The following is a 19,638-nucleotide window of genomic DNA, read 5'->3' as shown; positions in this document are numbered from 1 at the left end:
AATAGGAAACAGTGCCTGAAATAGAGTCTGGGTCACTGAAAAACTGCTTTATACTGTGATGTCATCTGCATCTTGCATTAATTCAGAAACATTGATTGTGTCACAAGGATGACTTTGATTCACTGTGCCACTTTGGAACTTTTCAATGGCTTCCACTTCTAGAAAATAGTGGAAAAATAAGTCTCAAATATGAATTATTCAGCCTCTCCACAGCTCTGGAGAACCCTGGCTGCATTATAACTAATATAGGTCTGTTGCACGAGGAAGCAAGATTTGATGAGCCTGCTGATGCGGTCTTTACCTCTTACATATGATGTAGGTCAGCTCAGCAAGGCTTGCTGGTCAGAGCCAAACAGGGGGAATTGAGAGGAGCAAGGGTAGAAGGATTTGCATGTTCATGGAATTGCTGTCTACATGCCCTCCTAAGTGTGAATACAAGCTGAATGGAAACTGCTGTAGCTGCAGCTTTGACCATAGAGTGGCTCTACTGCTACTGTGCAGAAGATGGGGATTTCTCAGCCTGCGTGACACCAGCTACTTGACCTTGGAAAGGAGAGGAAGGTTTCCCCTTAAGTGCAGCACTCAAGTATTTAAAACTAAGATTGAATGCCACTTTGGACAGGGATTCTGAGCGTTGGTCTTACTATTTCCTCACAAAAGTTGCTGATATGGGAGCCCAAGGACCACAGTAAGGACACAACTGTACTAACAGGTAACACAAAAAAGAAGTCCTGACTCCAGAGAATTCACAATCTAGGATTTAGAGACGATGTAATATAACACTTCTGGAACCTTTTTTCAGTTTTGTGAAATTAGTTTTCTTATGTTTTTCACATATAGAGTAAAGGCAGAGAGGGTGCAAAAGAAAGAAGTTACAATGAGCACCTTCTAGTCCAATAATAAATACATTCTCAAGGCAAATGTGCCCAACTCCCTGTGTGGGTGGATAGGGCCTCAGCTGCAGCAGAACTGATGAGGCTGTGCTCCTCAGTGGAGCAGAATTTGGGTATCCCACAAGGAGATCAGAATCACCTGTTTGCAGTGGAGCTCAGCTCCTCAGAAGCATCTTATGCCCAGTGCAATGGGGGATTGGGAGAGTGGGGATGGAGCTAGTGATTTTGTGAATAGATGGAACTGTCTTGTATTTCCAGCCTGGATGGAGTGAAGGGCAGACTAGCAGTGGGGGCTACTAGTGGCTTTCATGCAACTTTGGGGAAAGGTCTTTCACTCTTACCCCTTTGCCCGTCTTTCCAGAACACGGCCCTGTACCTCAGGCTGTGTACTGGATTTAAGTTTTGTCAATTTTAGAGACTTATTAATAGCTCTTAACTACTTGTCACTGATAAATAATTAATGAGCAGGATACAAAATACTTGTAAGAATATTTTTTTCCTATCAGTGAAGATAAGGTATGAATCAAATACTTTACTATTCATATAGATGTACAATGAAACCACAGAGACAAGGAAATTATCTGCTTCATGCAGGGACATAATGTCCTTTCAAATATGCTCAGGTTATACTTGTTTCGGAATCAAAACAGTCAGAAATATACATACTGTAGCCAGGGTTACTCATTAATCAAGAATGCTTTAAGTGCACAGTTGTTTCAGGAATGAATGGGTCAGGGACCACAAACAAAGTATAGACCAGTCAATCATATCTTAAATCACCATGAGCTGATCAATAAATAATAAAAGTGCTTTTAAAAAGAAAAAAATGACAGGATGGTCTTGTGGCTGTGTCACTGGAATGAAACATAGGAGGTCTGGAGCCCTGCCACAGACTTTCTTTGGGGCTTTCTGGGCATATTATTCAATCTCTATGAGTATGTCTACACTGCAGTGTAAGCACAGGGTTAGTGGGACTTGAGTCAGCAGACCCATGTTAAAGAACCCTGGCTTGAGCATTTACACTGTTTCTTAAGCCTACATTAAGACTTCTCTAACCTGTGCTCAAACCTGGGGTTTTGGTGTCAACACTCCCTGCATACAGACCCAAGTCAAACCAACAATACCACAGAATCCCTAGCTTCTTCCTGAAATGTGGCCACTCTAGCCCCTTAACTATAATGCACTGTGGGAAAACTTTACTGCCCACCCTGCACTTACAAGAAGTTTGAACAGCCCGCTAATGCAGTCAGCAGATCAGTGGGTTTTGTCTGTGTATTCCCAGCTCCCGGAACCAGCAACAATGAGGAAGTGTCTTCTGAAGAACTTCTTTTGTTTGTGCTTTCACTCCTGTGTCAGGAAACTGGCAGGTGTGCTGGTGGTGCTGGTGGACATTATAATGGCATTTTATGTCCACCAAAGGCATCTGAAGGATTTAATGATGAAACAGCAGGCAGAGGAGGAGTAGCAGGCAAAAGAGGAGGAATGCCGTGGCATGGAAGACTTGCACTGGCAGAATGCTGCTCAGTACAATTGCATAACCGCTGTTGCCCCCTATGTAGACTGGTATTTCTGCTGCAGGGACACAAGCACTGACTGGTGGGATCACATCATCATTCAGACCTGGGATGGCTAGCAATGGGTCCAGAACTTTTGCATGAAGAAAACTACATTTTTGGATCTTTGAGCAGTTTGCCCCCACCCTCCAGCATAAAAAGACACAACTGAGGACACCCTTGCTGTTTCAGAAACAGGTTGCTATAACCAGCTGGAAACTGGCTACCGCAGGCTGCTATAGGTCCATTGCCAACCATTTTGGTGTTGAAAAGTTGACTGTGAGTAAAGTGATGGCAGAGGTTTCTGAGGCAATCAGTTGTGTGGTTTACCCCAAGTTGGCTGGCATTAAAGATATAAAATGACTGTTTGTTTTTTTTTCAAGTTTAGCATCCTAAATCCTTTAATGGGATATTCTGTATCTGAAGTTTCAGAGGAAGGTAACCTTTACTCCCATAACCTCACAAAACCAGGCCAATTTGCACAGTGTTGTCATGAGACAAAATTACTTGAGGATCTTTGTTTTGATCAGTTTATGTGCTGATGCATGGAACTGTTTACCGCTTTTTCAGTGAGCATAATTAAAAATGTTGTTATTGATCATAAAATAAATCCTGTTTTATAAATCCAGTTACTGGATTTAAATCTATGCTGGTGAGTTTTCCAGACTGACTATATACTATATGATGTATTTGCTTTTATTTGTTTTAAACTTGTTATTTCCATCTAGTGATCCATTATTTCATTGCATGACCTCTTAACAGTATTATATATGTGTATGAAGCATGTGTGTATGCATATCCACAGATGTTGTGGTGTTATACTTGTTTTATTATTCACATAATCTCATGTACCAGTGACCACTGCACCTATACAAATTCCTCTCCCCTGGGACTACTTCCAACATTCCTAGTCTCTGAACAGATCCCTATAGCCACCAATTTTGTTTTCTGATCAACCTGCCACAGAATTCTTCTCTCCTCTTCTTTGCTTCAAATTGGAAAGTTGGATGGGGAGGGTATGAGGCAAAGTTAAAAGCATGGTTCTAGAGAAAATCAGCATTGATCTTCCTTTTCAAAATCACTTACAGGATTTTCAGGATCTGACCAAGCAAATTTCCATGAAACTGGCACTGATAAATGAGACAGAATATTCATTATGCATCTGATAATGCTCATCATGTATATTAATGATACACTGTCTCTCCTATATGAGACTCATGAACTGTTTTGTATAATGATTTTTTGGGGTGAAATATATCTTTTCCATAGTATGTCTAGTATATTGGCACTCTCAGTCCTCAATAACATTTGGAAAGAGTTGACTTATCTCCCATTGGTCTTTGAATAATTGTACTGTTTTTTGTTTGTTTGTTTGTTTTCTAAGCACATAGAAGCCCTTATTCAGGAAAGCACTTAAGCATGTTCTTAAATTTAAGAAAGTGCATGCCAAGGTCCCATTGATTTCAAGCTAAGCAAATAAGCTTAAGTGTTTTCCTATATAGGGATGCTCTACTGAACTGGACTCAGAAGTTGTATGGCAGAGATTGTATTTCAGTTCACTTATTCATGTTGCACTCCCTGTCAGTAACTGGCTCAAGCCGGGGAAGCTAATGAACCAACCAGCAGACCAAATTTGGTGATGTATCTTGGTCACGTGCCACCTGAGCTACATTGTGCATATGCTAAGAAGAAGACCAGTAGGGAAAGTGTTATTATCTCATTTGCCTTTACCCTTCAGTTTACCTTGCCCTTTATTTATTCTTTGTTTCTCACCCTTTTCACTTCTAATTTTGGAACAAAATGAGAAAAAAATCAGAGTTCTAACTCTCAGGTTACAGATCAGAATTCAGTTTACGATGCCTTAGGAATTTTTGTCCTATACGTGGGGTTGGTTTACTCAGTACTCAGTGGTGGTTCAGGAGCCAAAAGAGCCACAGTAGTGTGAGTTTATTGTTTCATTTACTACAGTTCTATGTATTCATATTTAAACAGTCTGACAGGGGAAATATTTAGTGTTATATATTATTCTAACATAAAAATGACCGACCAAGTATTTTTATTTTATCAGCTATAATTGGTTAATAACATAGTAAAAACATCTTGCTTGGTTAATAATTAAATCCCAGAGTGTTGTATATCATGTGCTGCAAAGAGCCACAGGAGACACATTAAAGCATCACTTGCAGCTCGTGATCCTGAGTCTGAATATCACTGGTTTAAAGTATCACTCTATCATGCAGGGGTGGGCGATAATTTTCACAGGAGGGCCACTCCACGAATTTTGGTAAGTCATCATGGGCCGCACATTTCTATTATATTAATGGAGATGGTGCAAGGTCTGGGAAGGAATTAGGGTGCAGGAGGGGGCTCCGGGCTGGGGCAGGGGTTTGGGGTTTAGGAGGCGGTTCTGACCTGGGGCATGGGGTTGGGGTGTGGGAAGGGGTGCGAGGTTCAGGCTCTGGCCGGGAGGCACTTACCACAGGTGGCTCCCGGCTGGTGGTACAGCAGGGAGCTCAGGCAGGCTGCCTGCATGCCATGGCCCCACACGCTTCTGGAAGCGGCTGTGGCCAGTTGCTGCTGGCACATCTCTGCGCTCCCCTTGGAGGGAGGGGGACATTAGGTCTTCATGCACTGCCCGAGTCCACAAGAACCACCCACACAGTTCCCATTGGCTGGTTTCCAGTCAATGGGAGCTGTGAGGATGGTCCTGGGGGTGGGGGCAGCGTGCAGAACCACCTTCCCCCGTGCCAGGGGCGTGCAGGTACATGCCAGCAGCAGCCAGCTGTTTCTGGGAGCAGTGTGGTGTCATGACAGGCAGGTAGCCTGCCTGAGCTCCCCGCTGCACCCGTGGGACTTTTAGCAGCCCGGAGATTGTGAGGGGGCGGCCCAAGAGCCTGGCGGGCCGCACAGAAATTTTAGATGGGCCGGTTCCAGCCCGCAGGCCCTATTTTGCCTACCCCTGCTGTAATGGAACGACATTCACTCATGAAATACTGAGAAACTGTGCTACACTTTGTTTTCTGAGCTGGAACAACATGCTGTCTCAGGTTGCAATAGCAAATGATACCCAGATGCCAGTGTATCATTTGGAAATAGTTATAAACTAGTAGTGACAATTGGACTTGCTATTGGAGAACTGCTCTTGCATTATTCTGGGAAGACACAGTGAAAAATGTGGGTTCTTCTGCATGCTGATTTTCCAGGTCTAGATATTTTTTCTCAGACTTTGGTGCCTCTCCAGTTTTCCAAGATAATGAAATAAAATAAACCGTGTCACGGTAACAGTAAGTTCATTTGCTAATTCCATTAATTCTCACAGGATGCATGTCATTTGGACCAGCTGATTTATATATCTTCACATTTTCCAAGCACCGCTTGTTTTGATTTTCAAAGGTACCGAGACCCTTCAGTTTCCATTGCTTTCAGTGGAATTAGTGTGTGCTCAGCACTTATGCAAATTAGGCCACTTACATTTGTCTGAATATGGACTTAGGTGCCTAATTTTAGCCTCTCAGGTTTAAAAAATATTTGCCTTTAATTCTCCAGTCTTGTTTTAAAGACACTATAATGTCGATCACAGGGGAATTTTTAGCAACTTCTTTGGCTGTTTTCTGAACATTGATAAAGTTGTTTGATCTTGAATGAGCAAAGTCATATGGTGACATAATTCTTTCCCCTAATTCTTTAATGTTTCGGCACTGAAAGATATCCCAGGTGATGTAGGCAATAAACATATTGGTGTAATGCCTATTGAGGCCTACTTATCAATGATCTATTGCTGCCACACTACTGGCATCCATAAAATTACTATGCCATTGCAATACTTACTACCAAGGTAGTCAAGGAAATTAAAGTTTTACCACCACTGTCCTAATGAAGTGAAGACACTAAGTAAGAAAATCTTGGTCATAAAGAATCACGCATGTGGGCAGATTTTGATGCATTTGCTCACGTTGAGTGGTACCTTGTTCTGTGAGTATGTCCATTTAAATGAATAGGGCTACTCATGGTGTAAGATACCCAGAAAAAATACAGCTATTAAAATATGATCCTCAAATGGTACTGTTGGCTTGCTGTGTGTCAAGAAAGAATATTGTGTTATTCCATTAGCAGTACTTTATAGTAATAGTAATTTAATAGTATATGGGTCCAAAAGCTATGTGTTCTCAACTCCCACTGAAATCAGTAGGAGTTGAAGGTGCTCTGCTCCTTGCAGGATTGGTCCCTATAAAACTTCTTTATATCATTAATGTTGGCCATTACCAGCTTTGTCTCAATAGTTGTCAGGAAATTCCACAGAGGGCAACAGTGCCCTCAGTCACCAGCTGTGCTGCCTTTTATATTCTCTCCTACTATCATTTTTAAGTCTTTCTTTCACTGTTTTATTTTTTCATAGTACTCTATGAAATGGGGTTTTACATTTCATGAAAGCAAGTGGTGACACTCGGTTCTTACATACCAAGTATGGATTTCTCTCAACCCAGTGGAGTTTAGACCTGATAAAAAGGGAGGAACAAAAACTTCTTATATTTTCTGGAGTTTGATAGGTCAGCTTAATGGCTTTATTGAAGCAGGGATGCATCATCCAATCAAGCAACCCTGGCATTATTTGATGTGAAAAATATACCTGTTTTTCATCATACGTGTACTGGGGTTGCCCCTGCAGTTTTCATCCAGATATAGATTTTCTAATTCATTTGTTCTATTTGGATAATAGAAATTAATTAAATTTGTGGGGTTCAGATCTGTGCTACTGGGATTTTCCATTGCAAATATTTCAGTTTCCCAATAGAGATTTGGTACTTGACAATGTTTTTTTTTTAATTAAAGTACCTCTTCCCACAAGATTTGCTATGCAGAGAACTGCTATTCAACCAGTCAGCAAGCTTATAAAATGGAGACTCTATGTATGATTGAATCATTATTCAGATACCCTAAATCTAATATTCCATCATTTATTTCTTATTAAATACACTTCACAGCCATCCAAAAGAAAAAGCGTCAAGCCCAAGTTTAGGAGTTCTCTAATGCAAATTGTTCATCCATATTATAGGTGCCCAGGCACATATAAAGAAGTGAGGCATTATGAAAATGTATATACAAATCACTATGTTTGTGAGTGGCATACATATATTTACTAGTGTTTACTTTAAATGTTGGAAAACAAATAATTAACATTGCTGTCATTTTCCTTTAGAAGTCAGTTCAAGTCTATATAAAGCAAAGTCTTTAAAGTACTATATGTCTTTTTTTCATCCATGGTGCTCACAATATTAACATACTTAAACTGTATTTACATTTCCTCTCTTTCTATGACTCTCCATCTTATTTGGCTACTCACATATGACATATTGAAGAACATTAACAGAATACATATTTGTGGTCAATATCGGTATGCTAACAGATAAATCTAAATATATAGGTATTTTTGGGGCACCCATAACTCTGGTATCCGAGATGTTTATTTTTTAAGCTTCTGTAAATAATTGCTACAGTTAAATCTTGCTTTGTATTAACATTTCTATTCTAAAAAAAAATTAAAGGTTATAGAACAGACACTTCGATGATCTCTTGTGAGAATCCAAAATGATGTTCACCATAGTATTCTTCATAATTTTAGAACCTTTAAAAGCTTAATTTTGATAAGTCTTTCGAGGCAATATCAGACACATGCTTTTGTTACTTTCTTGATTACTGATTGGCTGAAAGTTTTGCAAACACAATGACTATCTAGCCGTATATTTTAATTAAACAAAACTGGGGAATGCTGATGTTTGGTGGGCGGTATAAATCATCCAAAGTGAGAGTGAATGAATGAAGGATTACATGCCTGGGAGGAACCAGATGGACTCCTTAACTATGTTTATTTTGTAAAAAGGTGTTTGGTGTTGTGCAGTGAAGCTATGCCAATGTATATCAGCTGAGGACCTGACCCTTACAGGGGAATTGCCCATTTAAAAATAGAAGAAAAAAAATCACTTGGACTACTAACATACTTAAGCTAACCATTTTGTGTCTACAGAGCTGAGACTTCCAGAGTTGTTTGTAACAAAAATAGATGAACACTTTTCAGACAGAAGTTTTATTTAAGTACAGTACTTCTTTAAATGTCAGTTTTTAATTTAAGAAATTGTTGTGCTATCTTAAAAGAAAACAATAGATTTGACTAATATTTGTGTCATATATGCTAATGTCATTTCCTTTTTTCTATTATCTCTATATCTGTCAGATTTCTTTTATTTCTTTCCTCTGATTTTATCATGCAATGATGTATTTCTCAGTCAGTGACTTTTTGATGTGTTCCACCACCTTAAGAATAGAAATTACATACAAACAATAGAACAGACACTCAGCTATGTGCTGATGGGTGCTAATGTGAAAACTGAGAGAAATGAATATAATTAATCCACACCTCATCCCCATTCCCACCAAAAAATGAAATTGTGTGGAATACATTAAAATATTGAATTGCCAATTATGCATACTGTAAAATACATAATGGGCCAAATGTATGAATCGATTGAGTTACATCAGGGATGCTTTTTCTGAGTTTTCCTCATTCTTTACTTAAGTGTATGTAGAGATTTTAGCTGACAAGCCTTCAAAAAGAGGTTTGTCTTACTACTGAAATTTGTACCAGTGACCTATAATTTAGTAATGATTCATAGGAAAGTTACAACAAAATACTATGATTCAGGTTATGAAATTGTGTTGTAAGTGGGGTGAGAGGAGAAAGGGAATGTAAATTATTTTGTACTGTGCTCTATTCAAACTGCTTGAAATGTTGGTTAGCGAGAACATCTGCAACTGGGTAATTTTGAAAACATGATGGCAAAATATCTGTTTGTAATATTGGGAAACAGAATTTAGATTCTAAGAACAATGCTCACAACATGCAAACTGCAGATTTAGAAACACCATCAGTGCTCAAAGCAATTTGGTAGAGCCATTCTTCATGAGGATAATTTTTTTTTTTTTGTCGATATAGACTCTTCCGGATCTGTGAGTAAATAAGCACTTTAGAGTTCTGTAAAAAAAAGGCAGAGAGGTTTGAGAGGAATTGTTCTTTTATATCCAGCAAAGCCAGTTACTAATTTTTAGAAGCTTTGAAATTCTTGATTCAGCACATGCCTGAGATAGGGATGTGCTCCAAAGATTTGTATTCTGGCTAATAGGTAATTCTTGACTTGTATGGTTTATAAGCATTTTAGTCAGGACTAGAAACTAAGTATAATTGTCCTATGTTCTCGCAGCTAACTGATATATTTTCTGGCTATAATTTTCTACATCTCTTCCAGTTGCAATATACAATTTTACTTTTTAAGCAACATGACCCAGTTTTCTAACAATGTGCTTGCAAAGCCTGAATAGTGTGAAGAAGAATAATGCTTAATGTGAGTACTTTGATTCCATTGAATTTTTTTTAAGGGGAGATGCGTTTTATTTTTATGTCTTGTGCAGCTTAGTTGCCTTTTGCATTGGTCTTTCTTCTTGAGGCTAAGAAAGCTTAATGAGAAACTGGACCACAATGCAGTAGGTTTGCTACTATCTCTACTTAAAAGAGTAACTGGATGTGAAAAATAAATATTTACTTTTACTTTTAACACACATTTTTAAAGATCCTAGCTTTCTTTAGCTTGCTGTAGAAAATCAAACTCAAATAGTGGGTTTTTTTGGTGGGGGAGGCGGGACTTAAAGATTATTTTAGCAGACCTGGATCAAAAAACTGAAAAATCTGAAATCTGGTTTGTTTATCCATATTATGACATATCAGAATGACTAGCTGATCATAAACAGAGCCTTTTTGTCTGTAGGGGAGGTGTATAAGAGATTCAAAATAATCTTCCCCCATTCCACAGAGATTCCCGTTCTCTTAGCTGAACTGAAGTCTGGAGTCGAATGAAGAATAAAGTGATAAATCTATCAGTGGGTTCAGCCTTAAGTGTACATATCAAATTACAAGTCTTGGAGTGACTGTGCTAATGAGATGATGTAATGGTAGGATTAAAATGACTATACTAATGCCTGCATTGAGCCTCTGAATATACCCAGTGCAGAATTAGAAGTTTTGAGGAGCCTGCACAAACTCAGTCTGAGCTGGCTGCTCATGCAGTTGTTAAAAAATATCTTGTCTCCAATTAACCTGCCCCCTGAGTTCTTACTAAATATTACACAGTTACATCTGTTACCCATTCAATTTAGAGCGCCCCATCTATACCCTGCTGAGGGATCAATGCATGACCCAATCAATTTAGGACACCCCGCCTATACCCTACCGGGGGCTCAAGGCGTGACCCAATCAATTTAGGCACCCCCACCCTTTCCCTTCCAAGTGCTCAGGGTGTAACGCACCCCTCCTTACTCACAGGGTTCAGGAAGAAACCTGGTCAATTTAATTACCCACCCTTTCCCTCGGACTCAGGGTTCTATGGGTTTGCAAAACCATTTCCCAGTGAAAGAGCCTTACACAATTGTGCTCTAAACATCTATTTATTAGCAACACACACAGAATACATATACCAAGAAAATCTCTTATGCTCTCCACTTCCAATATACAGAGAAATTTCACCCGATGGCTAGTCAGGATCCACTCATCTGGGGGTTCCCAGTGATGCCTCTGTATGTCATAATCGTGGATTACTGGATTACTCTGGAATTCCCATGGGAGAATTTGAACAGACTCTACACCTGGACTGCCTATTGGACTATAACCTTTTTAATTGATTCCATAAATACTTTTTAACAAATGTGCAGCCTCACCATCTCTCCTATTAAACTGACCCAAGGGCTTTACACATATTTGTGTGTATATTGATCTTTTAACCTTTTGCAACTCTTTTCTTTATTTTCCTTTTTTTTATTAAAACCTTTAGTTTTTGTCACTAAAGAATTAGCATCAGTGTGTTTATTTGGTAAGATCTGAGACTCTTATTGACCTGGGGGTAAATGTCTGGTCCTTTGGAATTGGTGGACCTCACATATGGTGAATCAGGTTTTCAGGAACCTCTCACTATATTAGACTTGGTTGTCTAGATGGGAGTCAAGGGCTGGAAGGCTTAAAGGGGACTGTATTTGGCTTTTTGTTAACCAGTGTGGTATTACAGGAGCTGTTTTGTTACTGGCTTGGTGAATAATTATAGAATAAACCACCAGTCTGGGGGATTGTCTGCCTGATTCCTTTCAGTTTTCCCTGAGTGTGGCATTTTCAGTGTGGCCCTGCCAGTCACCCTGGTCACAGCTGGTGAACAGGGAGAAGAACTGCTTGAGAATGCCAGGTGGAAAGAGACACCATAGGAGAAAGATAGCTGCTGGTATCTGTACGTGAGCCAGAGGAAATGGGCCAGGTCTCATTTGCATTTCAGTTATGTGATAGTCTGGGGCATTTTTTAAAAAAATATATCGTTATGTTTTGAGTTTGGGAGTAATAAAATGTTATCCCTGTTGAGAAATGGAAGATGAAAGAGGTTCACCAAATATGCCTGGGCTAAGGGTCACTCTGAGACTGCAGTCAGGCACAGTCGAATAGTGGTGCCTGAACAAGCATCAGTAAGTACAGAGTGGAGAGCCTGGTTTGCCTTCCATTGGGAGGGCCTGCCTAGTGGTCAGAACTATGTTAGGAGTCCTATAGGCCGCTGATCCCTCTCTGAAGACTCAGAACAGAGAAAACTCCAAGATAGTGGATGGATTCAAGTTGGTGAACAGAGCGGAGGCAATAGACAGTACAGAGGTGGCACTGAGGTGTTTAGCAGTGGTATAGTGTTAAAACGGGGGAGGGGGAGATAAACTAACCTAAAGAAGAAAAGGAGTACTAGTGGCCCCTTAGAGACTAACCGATTTATTTGAGCATAAGCTTTCATGAGCTATAGCTCACTTCATAGGATGCATTCAGTAGAAAATACAGTGAGGAGATTTATATACACACAGAACATGAAAAAATGGGTGTTATCATACACACTGTAAGGAGAGTGATCACTTAAGATGAGCTATTACCAGCAGGAGAGCGGTGCGGGGGGGAGAAAACCTTTTGTAGTGATAATCAAGGTGGGCCATTTCCAGCAGTTCACAGGAACGGCTGAGGAACGGGCGGGGGAGGGGGGGGTTGGGGGGGGGGGCAATAAACATGGGAAAATAGTTTTACTTTGTGTAATGACCCATCCACTCCCAGTCTCTATTCAAGCCTAAGTTAATTGTATCCAGTTTGCAAATTAATTCCAATTCAGCAGTCTCTCATTGGAGTCTGTTTTTGAAGTCTTTTTGTTGTAATATTGCGACCTTTAGGTCTGTAATCAAGTGACCAGAGAGATTGAAGTGTTCTCCGACTGGTTTTTGAATGTTATAATTCTTGACATCTGATTTGTGTCCATTTATTCTTTTACGTAGAGACTGTCCAGTTTGCCCAATGTACATGGCAGAGGGGCATTGCTGGCACATGATGGCATATGTCACATTGGTAGATGTGCAGGTGAATGAGCCTCTGATAGTGTGGCTGATGTGATTAGGCCCTATGATGGTGTCCCCTGAATAGATATGTGGGCACAGTTGGCAATGGGCTTTGTTGCAAGGATAGGTTCCTGGGTTAGTGGTTCTGTTGTGTGGTGTGTGGTTGCTGGTAAGTATTTGCTTCAGGTTGGGGGGCTGTCTGTATGCAAGGACTGGCCTGTCTCTCAAGATTTGTGAGAGTGATGGGTCGTCCTTCAGGATAGGTTGTAGATCCTTGATGATGCGCTGGAGAGGTTTTAGTTGGGGGCTGAAGGTGACGGCTAGTGGCGTTCTGTTATTTTCTTTGTTAGGCCTGTCCTGTAGTAGGTGACTTCTGGGTACTCTTCGGGCTCTGTCAATCTGTTTCTTCACTTCCGCAGGTGGGTATTGTAGCTGTAAGAATGCTTGATAGAGATCTTGTAGGTGTTTGTCTCTGTCTGAGGGGTTGGAGCAAATGTGGTTGTATCGCAGAGCTTGAGTAGACAATGGATCGTGTGGTGTGGTCTGGGTGAAAGCTGGGTGAAAGCTGGAGGCATGCAGGTAGGAATAGCGGTCAGTAGGTTTCTGGTATAGGGTGGTGTTTATGTGACCATCGCTTATTAGCACCGTAGTGTCCAGGAAGTGGATCTCTTGTGTGGACTGGTCCAGGCTGAGGTTGATGGTGGGATGGAAATTGTTGAAATCCTGGTTGTATTCCTCAAGGGCTTCTTTTCCATGGGTCCAGATGATGAAGATGTCATCAATGTAGCGCAAGCAGAGATGGGGCATTAGGGGACGAGAGCTGAGGAAGCGTTGTTCTAAATCAGCCATAAAAATGTTGGCATACTGTGGGGGCCATGCAGGTACCCATAGCAGTGCCACTGATTTGAAGGTATACATTGTCCCCAAATGTGAAATAGTTATGGGTGAGGACAAAGTCACAAAGTTCAGCCACCAGGTTTGCCGTGATATTATTGGTTATACTGTTCCTGATGGCTTGTCGTCCATCTTTGTGTGGAATGTTGGTGTAGAGGGCTTCTACATCCATAGTGGCCAGGATGGTGTTTTCAGGAAGATCACCGATGGATTGTAGTTTCCTCAGGAAGCCAATGGTGTCTCGAAGATAGCTGGGAGTGCTGGTAGCGTAGGGCCTGAGGAGGGAGTCTACATAGCCAGAGAATCCTGCTGTCAGGGTGCCAATGCCTGCGATTATGGGGCGTCCAGGATTTCCAGGTTTATGGATCTTGGGTAGCAGATAGAACACCCCAGGTCGGGGTTCCAGAGGTGTGTCTGTGAGGATTTGTTCTTGTGCTTTTTCAGGGAGTTTCTTGAGCAAATGCTGTAGTTTCTTTTGGTAACCCTCAGTGGGATCAGAGGGTAATGGCTTGTAGAAAGTGGTGTTGGAGAGCTGCCGAGCAGCCTCTTGTTCATATTCCGACCTATTCATGATGACGACAGCATTTCCTAAAGCACCTCCTAAAGAAAACTCCATATTCCCCAAATGAGAAGTTTTCCTGTGTTTAACCTCAGCTACACTACTGGGGTCTTGGCTGAAACTGCAGAGAGCAGCAGTCTACCCAAAGGATTCTGATGTGGGTCCTCATACCAAGCAATCAAAGCTGAAATCACCTCAGGTGGCAGAGGCACCAGGCAGCACTTCTCTTAGGGGATATGAGTGAGGGAGCTGGAGAGGAAGAAAGTGCTGGAATGCATTATCCACTCACAAATGCGAAGGAGCAGTGAGGTTGGGACTGTTACTAAGACACCCTGGGGAGAGGTGTGTCTTACCAAATATTCTTACCTCATCTATTAACTTCTGGCTTTCTCAAGTTTATTCTGTTGTCCTCCCTTAACACCCCTCTTCCCCCCACCCCACACACCCAAGATACCTCTCTTTATTTTAAATCAGTACTTGCAGGTGGGGAAGTATTACCTCTCAAGTGTGTCGGAGGTATATATACTTCTACAGGTTTCTGGTGTTCATGCTCGAGCTGGTGTTTAGTTTCAGAAGGAACCCGCTAGAAAATTGAACATGGCCCTTTTTGCTGCTGTGCTGACAACACCTAGCAGAAGGGTTACATTAATAATAATAAATAATAACAAGTAAACTACAGAAAGAAACATAGGGCATCAGGCGGAGGGGTTAATTAACTAGAAAAATTAAAGATGATGCGCATAAAGATGCTTAGAGCTGGATTCACAAAAAGACTTAGGTGCCTAACTCCAACTGTAGATGCCTAAATCCTACCATTAGGGCCCACTGGGATTCACAGTTCCCTCTCTCACATTCAGCTGCTGCTGAACACTATAGGTGCCTAAACAAGCTATTATCTTAATTTTTGCAGTAAAAGTTCTCAAGGTGCCTCTGTTTCTGCTTCTGCACATGCACACTGCTGCATCACTCTAAACAACTAAATGCCTATCTCCCGGTTAAGCACCAGTGCAATTCACAACCAGGGGGGAAGGGCAGGGCTCTTAATTTGCCAGCAGGGCTCAATCCAGTAAGTGTACGCTGCGATCATCTACTGGATCAGGCCCCCATAAGTGAGCTCACAGAAAATGTTTGCAGGGAGAAGGAGGACCTCTATATAACTTTTAATCCACTGGTTAGGGTACTCACTTTGGATGTGGGAGGCCCCTGGTTCACGTCCTTCTCCCCTTCAGGTGAAGATGTGAGGGCTCCACAGTCTCTCCTGCTAAGCTGTTCCACTTTGGATAAACAGTTTTAAAAGTCATTGGTGTAGGAGGATTATATGCTTGATCTCCCAGGTGTGTGCTTGAACCACCAGGCTACAGAGTCATTCTCATGCTCCCTTCTACTCTCTGGCCCAATGCTTTTTCATTAGTGATCCATAGTGAAGCAGTTTTAACAGGAGAGACTGAGAGCTCTGCAGCTTGGACTATCCTATAGCTCAAAAGTTAGGGTACTCGCCTGAGACATGGCAGAGCTCAATTCCAATCCCTTTCCCCCCCCCCCCCCCCTCAAACAGAGAGGGGACTTGAACTGGGGACTTCCCCTCATCACAGGCGAGCACCCTAACCACAGGGCTAAAAGTTACGAAGAAGCAGTCACTCTTCCTCACCTCTGGCTTCTTGCAAAAATGGCACTGGTGCCTAACACCAAGAGAAATTTGCAGTGAATAATCTCAAATAGATTAGAATATATTCTTTGCAAGAATACTCTCACCCTGGATTTAGGCACGGAACTCTCTGAGCGGAGCAGGATTCAGGACACATCCCTTGAGTTGGCAACTCCAATTGGCTAGTTTAGAGGGGGAGCCACGTACCATGCTAGCTTTTGTGAATCCATTCTGAGGCACCTATCTCTCCCCATTCTTTGTATAGGGAGCCTATGCACTTTACTCAGGCTTTATGAATCCCAGTGATTTTCTAAATGCCTAAATGCAAGGTGTCCCCACACCTAAGTTCTACTGTGAATCTAGCCCCTAATATAAGCATAGGCTATCCAAAAGTAGGAGCAAAAATGATGCAACTCACTGGCAAGATACATCATGTGTTTCAAAGTAACACAGTAAATAATTGCTTAATTTAACCCAGATGATTTTATAAAGCCAAAACAAAAGGATCCTCCAAGTTTAGTCCTCAACTACTAATTACCTAATAAAGAAATCAGCATTCTGCATAGAAGTCTAGATTGATTTACAAACAAAAGAAGAATACAGTTTAGCATCTGTATGGTCAAGAAATAGCAAAAGAACAAAACATTGATGGAATAGTTAATTACAGAGTAGTACGATAAAAAAGGGAAGTTTCTGGAATTTGTTAAAAACAAAGAGTATGTTCTTCATTAAAAAAAAATCAAGGAACTGGACATGAAGAAACCCCCAGATCTTCATGGAGAATATAATAAATACAAAGTGCATATCTTATAGTACATGTCTAACTTCCCCTGTGTAAATATTAGACGTGACCATAGGAAGTTTAAAGTCACAAACTAGTTGAAGCATTCAAATAGAATAGCAGAAACTCACGAGAGGAAATAATTAGCATGGATCTTGAAGAGAAAAACATGATTATGAGCTAGAGAGCCATAAACAAATCAAATCTGTGAATTAAACAAGAGCCAATATTAAAAAAGAAAGAATAGAATATGAACAACTGCCGAAAAGTGCGTAAGATGAGGAAGCCAGGAGAAAAAAATGTCCTCTCTGAAAGACCAAACAATCAGAAACTATAATGCATGGAAACTAATCAGGGTACAGTATAAGATTTGCTCACCCTATATTGATTGATAGAGTATGGTCCTTATTTGTTTCTATAAACTGGTTCTGAGTGTTCATTTGTTTGTCCGTTTGAGTGTCAGCTATGTTTACCCACTTTCAGATGTCCCTCCCCACCTCTGTGCTTAATACAAGCAGAGAAATGAAGAAAGGTTTTGATATCATAAATAGGATAGAATCCTAGTTTGTAAGGTCTTGAGAGGCAAGGGTTTGCCTTTGTATGTGATTGTACAGAGACTAGCACAATGGAACTTCAACCCTGATTAGGCTCTCTGTGGGCTACTGATGTATACATATTTAATAATAACAAATAGAATCTTAGATATTAGAGTACTGGGATGAAACTATGAGTGGGGAAATTTAGACTGAATATCCTCTGAATCTGTGAAAAGTTACCTGCTGAAGGTGAGCAACACACATTTTCTATATTATCTTTTTTTTTTCCAAAGAGAACACAGATTTTAGATGGCTGCTGCCATTCTGTAATATTAAAGGTAGAAACACATAAGGAATTCTATGGTTCGATACAAAACAACACAGAATACAAACAAACAAACAAACAAAAAAACCCACGACAGTGTTTCCCTCCAAAACAGTTTGAATTAGTTTTTCATGAAAGATTTTGTGAAAAAGAGAATAAAACCCACGTACAACACATCTGCTGCATATAGTTTCTAAAAAGAGAGAAGAAAGATTAAAGGAACTAAAATTGTGGTACAGGACAAAGATGTTAATTAAGTAATTGACAGGGCAAATAAAAATGAGGGAAAAAGAGCTACTTAGCAGTGTATCTGAAAATGTGTTCAATATCCCCTCTAAAGTAGTCCACAAAGTATTATTTTATAGATCAAAAGAATAAATTAATTTTAAACATCAAGTAGACATTGTGTATTGTTGAAAAGCTGAAAAGCAAATGAGGGAAAGCCAACATTTTCATAAAGTCAACATGACAGTAAGTACCTGCTGCATCAAAGAAGGAAGAGTTAATATTCTATTGAGAGGCAATGGCAAGGCAAGTACTAGAACAGTATCTGTGCTTGCAAATGCAGGTTTGTTTGTTTCTTTGTTTTTTTAAAGACGAACATCCACTCTGGTTTGCAAAAACACCACTTCTGTTGACTTTATGGACTGTCAATTTTATGGGATTTAGCCATATGTCTGGATCCTCTAGGGAACAGTTCTCATGAGAGATGTAGTTCCCTTAATATTTGGGTAAATGGGAAAAGGATAAAGGATACATAGAAACACAGTGTAGTTGAGAAATCTAAAAAGTGTTTACATGATCAGCTAGCTGTCTTTAAATTCTCAAAATGAAATCAATCATCAGAGTATATGGATACCTTCCAAGAGATAATAACCAATCACAAAATGAAAGTATTATACTCAGTTACCATTAAGGGGTCTGTTCTAGGGTTTGCAGCCATAAAAATGTTAAGGCTAAGAAAGTGTAGATATGCAGACCCTGAGCATCAATGACAGAGGAATTTTGCATATGGATTGTTAAGGCAAACATAGTGCCTCCAGTCATGCTGATGAGGAATTTGCACAGTAAGGGTTTTTATGTTTTCTTATTGGAGGTGATTTGGGCGCTTCCCACAAGAATTGGCTTTTGACAACTAAGCAGTGCATTGGTGAGGACTCACCCTCACACCATCCAGCTTCATCTTTAGGGTGTAACACATTCCTGCCTTGAGTCTGCTATTGCAAGCACTAGCATTCTAACTGGCTTCCGCACTGGTCTGCAAGTGGGGGAAATGGACACCTTGGGCCTTCTCCCTCTCTATTGTGCACCCATATGGGGCAGTCAAAATCTAGGCCTACGTTTCCAAAGTGGAGGGGAGAGATTAATCAGAAGCATAGAATTAGACGGGAAAACAATGGCTCACTAAAATACTTTAGCCCCTACCAAGCAGCGAAGTTGAAGACATCTGAAAGCAGCTAAGTGAACCTAAAGGATTAAGATGAACTCAGAGCTTAATTGATGGTCGTGCATAAACATTTTATTATTGTATCCAAATGCAACAGGGTGACTAGATAGCTTTCTGGCCCTTGCTGCCCACCTACTTCTATCATTTGAGTGTTTCTGAATCCTCATCTCATTCATTTTCTCCACCCCCTCCTCAGGTCCACTTTCTGCCTCCTCATCCATCAGCAAGGCCCTTCTCTGCTCTCCAGAATAATTGAGTTGTTTGTATTATCTCTCAAAACTGGGTTAGGATTCTCCCAATGTGCAAACAGGAGTGGAAACAGAAATATAACAGCTGTTGTGAGGACTAGACCCTTGTCAATATGTATGGGAAAGAAGAAGATGGGGAAGGGTAGGGGTGATTTTATGCTTGTGGGGATGGGTTTAAGTCCAGGGATTTAACTATTTTTCAGGTGTTAGCTCCATTTTCTTTGTTTGTTTGTTTTAAGTTTTAGAATGTGTCTATATCAGTTGAAGAGAATGAGAAGCTGAAAGTGCATCTTTGTTGCTGCTAAACAGCTTGAACA

This window comes from Chelonia mydas, chromosome 1, assembly GCF_015237465.2.
Source record: "Chelonia mydas isolate rCheMyd1 chromosome 1, rCheMyd1.pri.v2, whole genome shotgun sequence".
Lineage (NCBI taxonomy): Eukaryota > Metazoa > Chordata > Testudines > Cheloniidae > Chelonia > Chelonia mydas.
The sequence above is the reverse complement of the archived record's forward strand: the minus strand, read 5'-3'. Positions refer to the sequence as shown.